The sequence below is a fragment of the Elephantulus edwardii genome, unplaced genomic scaffold, assembly GCF_000299155.1.
Source record: "Elephantulus edwardii isolate Elephantulus edwardi_28Jun2011 unplaced genomic scaffold, EleEdw1.0 scaffold00249, whole genome shotgun sequence".
NCBI lineage: Eukaryota > Metazoa > Chordata > Mammalia > Macroscelidea > Macroscelididae > Elephantulus > Elephantulus edwardii.
In genome coordinates, this window is record NW_006399999.1 from 1,320,971 (window position 1) to 1,326,091 (window position 5,121).

General features: G+C 44.9%; 1 pseudogene; it reads left to right on the forward strand.

The window, feature by feature from the left end:
* Positions 1 to 3,053: 3,053 nt before the first annotated feature.
* Positions 3,054 to 4,682, forward strand: LOC102868745 (annotated as a pseudogene).
* The last annotated feature ends 439 nt before the right edge of the window (positions 4,683 to 5,121 follow it).

Sequence of the window (5,121 nt, forward strand, 5' to 3'; positions counted from 1 at the left end):
TGACAACAATCTGGAATAAGAGGTGCATTGCAAAGTGGACTAAGGGAGCGGCAAAGAAAGAGAAGGAAGGAAAATGTGCAAAAATGAATGACTAAAGCCTAACATTTCAGTAAAGTTTCATTAAAATCACAATAAAAAAACTGTACATTCCAACAATAAAATATAATCACTAATAAACAATCAAGAATTTGTGTAATATTGAACAATATGAACGAAACTAAAACAAATCATTCAGATTGACAAATCATTCACAAAAGAAAAGTTATGCTATATAATCACTAAAACAAGAGGTGAAGGAAAGGTTAATACACAGACCAAACAAATTTAATCAAGGGAGAAAGGAGAAAAGGGGCAATTTTCTGTGCTATTAATGTGTCTGAAAACGTTCCGCACGGTCAGCTATGGATCAATTCCAACTCGATGGCACAGAACAACAGCAAGATCATTATTATAAAAAGCTGAGAAAAAACTTGCACACAGAAAAAGAATTTTTTGGGAACTCTGGTGACCTAGTCCATAGAGAGATGAGCTGTTAACCCAAAGGCTTTACTCCTCTGGCGGCTTGATCTACTTGCAGGTTCATGATAGAAAGATGAGAAATCTCTCACGTAATTTATAATCTTGGAAACCCAATGAAGAGTCAGCTATTAATCAGTTCCAATTCGACAGCAATGATAAGGAAAATTAATTTTGGATGGTTATCTGAAATAGGAATTAAGGGAAGAGGTGAATAAAAAAATAGGTGGATTAAAGAAGGAGAATGGAAAAATAATATGCAACATATTGGTCAGTCTAACTCATTGCTGTCTATTGTTGTATGTCATGTAGTCAGAACTGACTCATAGCTGACCTTCCGGGGGTTTTTCAGAGACAGTAATTGGCACAGGATATTGCCCATCCTTCTACAGAGTAACTGGTGGATTTGAATCATGTGCCTTTAGGATTACAGCACAGTTACTTACCACTAATAACTGAACTCCCAGAAGGTTTTGAGAGGCAATAAACTGCACTCATATTGGAGGAGATTGTCCACCTTTCTCCCACAGAAAAGCTGGCAGATTAAAATCGCCTGCTTTTGGGTTAGCAGCACAACTCCTTACCCACCAAGCTACTCGGAAATTGTAATTAATTAATTAATTATATCAATCTACAGTAGTGTAGTTAATATTATAAAATGTATATGATTGGAAAAATACAATGATTTCAGAAATATTTCCTATAAAATTTGATCATATCACTTAAGAAGGAAAAAAGAACACAGAGACCCTCCCTCCAAGAGCAATGCATCCTCGGTTTTAGAAGTACTTTCCTATGTTGATATAAAGATGAGACGCCATCCTATTTCTCCACATGAGCTCAAGAAGTTGGAATTTGAGTAAAAGTTGGTCAGCAGAAGAAATCATATCTGATCAAGACAAAGAAAAATCCCAGGTGCTGACTGGTGATAAAATTAATCTTTAAGTTTATATATAATATTTTCAATTCCAAAGACAAAAATAGTTTATAAACACATTTCAAACACAGTAAAAATAAAAATTTTTTTAAAAGGAGCAGCTAAAACAGAAACCCAACATAAATCCTTGACTATCTGTATATTGTTTTGGCATCTTTATGTGTCATCCAGTCACCTGTGAGACTCATAGCAACCTTATGAGCTCTGAAACCTTCCCTATCCTGAGCCCATCTCACTGTCTCTGACATACCTGTCTGCCCCCATTACCTCAGACACTGTGTCAATCTATATAATCTATGGTCTTCCTTTGCTTCACTGATCCTTCACTTTCTAAGAATGATATCCTTTTCCAAGAACTGGACTCTTCTGGAAACATGTAGAATGTATATGAGAGGTTGTTGTTGTTGTTATGTGCTGTCAAGTAGTTTCCGACTCATAGCGACCCTATGCACAACAGCCCTAAACCCTGCTCTATCCTGCGCCAACCGCACCGCCTCTGACACACCCATCCCGATGACCCCAGTCACCGAATCAATCCATCTCATAGAGGGTCTTCCCCTCCTGCGCTGTCCCTCAACCCTCCCAAGCATGATGTCCCTCTCCAAGGACCCGTCCCTCCTGGCAACATGTCCAAAGTATGTCAGACGAAGCCCCAGAATCCTTGCCTCCAAGGAGTAGCTTGGTTTAATCCTCTCCAAGATGAATCTGTTTGTTTTCCTGGCAGTCCATCGTACATTCAGTACCCTTCTCCAGCACCACAGCTCAAAAGCATCCACTCTCCTTCTGTCATCCCTAGTCATTGTCCAACTCTCTGATGCATAACAAGCGATTGCAAATACCATGGCCTGTATCAGGCGCACCTTAGTCTCCAGAGAGACACTGTTGCTCCTGAGTACCTTAGAGAGGTCCCTAACAGCAGACTTTCCCATCGCGATATGCTTTTTGATTTCCTGAATGCTGGTGCCAAGAGTGTTGACTGTGGAGCTGAGCAAACTGAAGCTGTGAACACTCTCAATCTCTTCGTCATCCATCCTGATGCTGCCAATTGGTCCAGTGGCGAGAATCTTTGTCTTCTTGACATTTAGCCTTAGTCCATACTGAAGGTGGCAGTCCTTGACCCTTCGGAGCAAGTGCATGAGGTCCTCCTCAGTTTAAAAATTATTGCCTCCTGGTGCAACCACTGTGGAAGGCAGTATGGCACTTTCTCAAAAAGTTGCAAATAGAGATAACATTTGACCCAGAATTCCACTACGGGGAATATACCTCAAAGAGACCATAACTGACACCCAAGCAGATATATGCACACCCATGTTTATCTGGGATTTGTTCACAATAGCAAGGAGTTGGAAACAACCTAAGTGTTCATCAACAAACGAATAGATAGAGAGGCTGTGGTATATTCACACAACGGAATACTACACTGCATTGAAAAACAAGGATCTCATGCAATATTATTCAAAATGGGTGACTCTGGAGGACATTATGCTGAGTGAAGTATCTCAGTCACAAAAGGACAAATATTGAGGTTCCAGAAGGCGGAGCGTGCGGTTGGGAATGCGGAGCGGACGGGTTCTATTCAACGGGGTTCCGAGGCCCGGCTATGGAGCAGGTCAGTGAGCTGAAGGAGAAGGGCAATAAGGCCCCGAGCGCCGGGAACATAGATGACGCGCTGCAGTGCTACTCAGAAGCCACCAAGTTAGATCCCAAGAACCATGTGCTCTACAGCAATCGCTCCGCCGCCTATGCCAAGAAAGGAGACTACCAGAAGGCCTACGAGGACAGCTGCAAAACCATGGACTTAAAGCCTGACTGGGGCAAGGGCTATTCGAGAAAAGCAGCTGCTCTCGAATTTTTAAACAAGTTTGAGGAGGTCAAACGAACCTATGAGGAGGGTTTAAAACATGAAGTCAACAATCCTCAGCTCAAAGAGAGTTAACAGAATATGGAGGCCCGGTTGGCAGAGAGAAAATTTATGAACTCTTTTTACATGCCCAATCTGTACCAGAAATTGGAGAATGACCCAAGGACAAGGGCACTTCTCAGTGATCCTTCCTACAGGGAACTGATAGAGCAACTGCAGAATAAGCCATCTGACCTGGGTACGAAACTGCAAGATCCACGCATCATGACCACGCTTAGTGTCCTCCTGGGAGTTGACCTTGGTGCCATGGATGAAGAGGGAGAGGTTGCAACGCCTCCACCACCACCTTCTCCCAAGAAGGAGACCAAACCGGAGCCAATGGAAGAAGATCTTCCAGAGAACAAGAAGTGGGCCTTGAAAGAAAAAGAGCTGGGGAATGATGCCTATAAGAAGAAGAATTTTGACACGGCCTTGAAGCACTATGACAAAGCCAAGGATCTGGACCCCATCAACATGACGTACATCACCAATCAAGCAGCCATGTACTTCGAGAAGGGCGACTACAATAAGTGCCGGGAGCTTTGTGAGAAAGCCATCGAGGTGGGGAGAGAGAACCGAGAAGACTGACAGATTGCCAAAGTTTATGCTCAGATTGGCAACTCCTATTTCAAGGAGGAGTAGTACAAAGATGCCATCCATTTCTACAACAAGTCTCTAGCAGAACACCGAACCCCGGATGTGCTCAAGAAATGCCAGGAGGCGGAAAAAATCCTGAAGGAACAAGAGCGGCTGACCTACATCAATCCTGACCTGGCTCTGGAGGAGAAGAGCAGAGGCAATGAGTGTTTCCAGAAAGGGGACTACCCCCAGGCCATGAAGCATTACACAGAAGTCATCAAGCGGAACCCACGAGATGCCAAACTGTACAGCAATCGGGCTGCTTGCTACACCAGACTCCTCGAGTTTCAGCTGGCGGTCAAGGACTGTGAGGAGTGCATCCAGCTTGAGCCCACATTTGTCAAGGGCTACACACGGAAGGTGGCTGCCCTCGAGGCCATGAAGGACTACACGAAAGCCATGGATGTCTATCAGAAGGCGCTGGACCTGGACTCCAACTGTAAGGAGGCAGCAGATGGATACCAACGCTGCATGATGGCCCAGTACAACCGGCATGACAGCCCTGAGGACGTTAAGCGACGGGCCATGGCCGACCCCGAGGTGCAGCAGATCATGAGTGACCCGGCCATGCGGCTCATCCTGGAGCAGATGCAGAAGGACCCCCAGGCGCTCAGCGAACACTTGAAGCACCCTGTCATAGCACAGAAGATCCAGAAGTTGATGGATGTGGGTCTAATTGCGATTCGGTGATGACTTGGTCACCCCGCCTTCCCTTCGCCCCCATGTGGAAAGAGCTGGGACCGTGGCCAGCAGCCCAAGCAGAAAGAAGAGAAGGGGAAGAAGCAACTTGTCTCTTTATATTTATACACACATCCATGGAGATACAGAGACTCACACTTTTTATCTGCACAGCCGCCTCGGCCTCCCAGCTCACACATGGTCTGTGCTGTCCTCGGTTCCATGTCCACCCGTCCCCTCAGATCACTGCCTTGGCTGCTCTCCCATAGTTGGTTCTTTTTTATTTGGGTCACTGGGGGTGTGGGGAGGGGAGAGTGTTCTTCCCAACCTCACATCCCAGCTGTCTTCACATTGTTATTAGCCATGTCACCTTCAATAAAACAACCCAGTGGGTGTGGTTGAAAAAAAGGCCAAATACTGCATGGTGCCACTGTTGTAAAACAGGACTGAC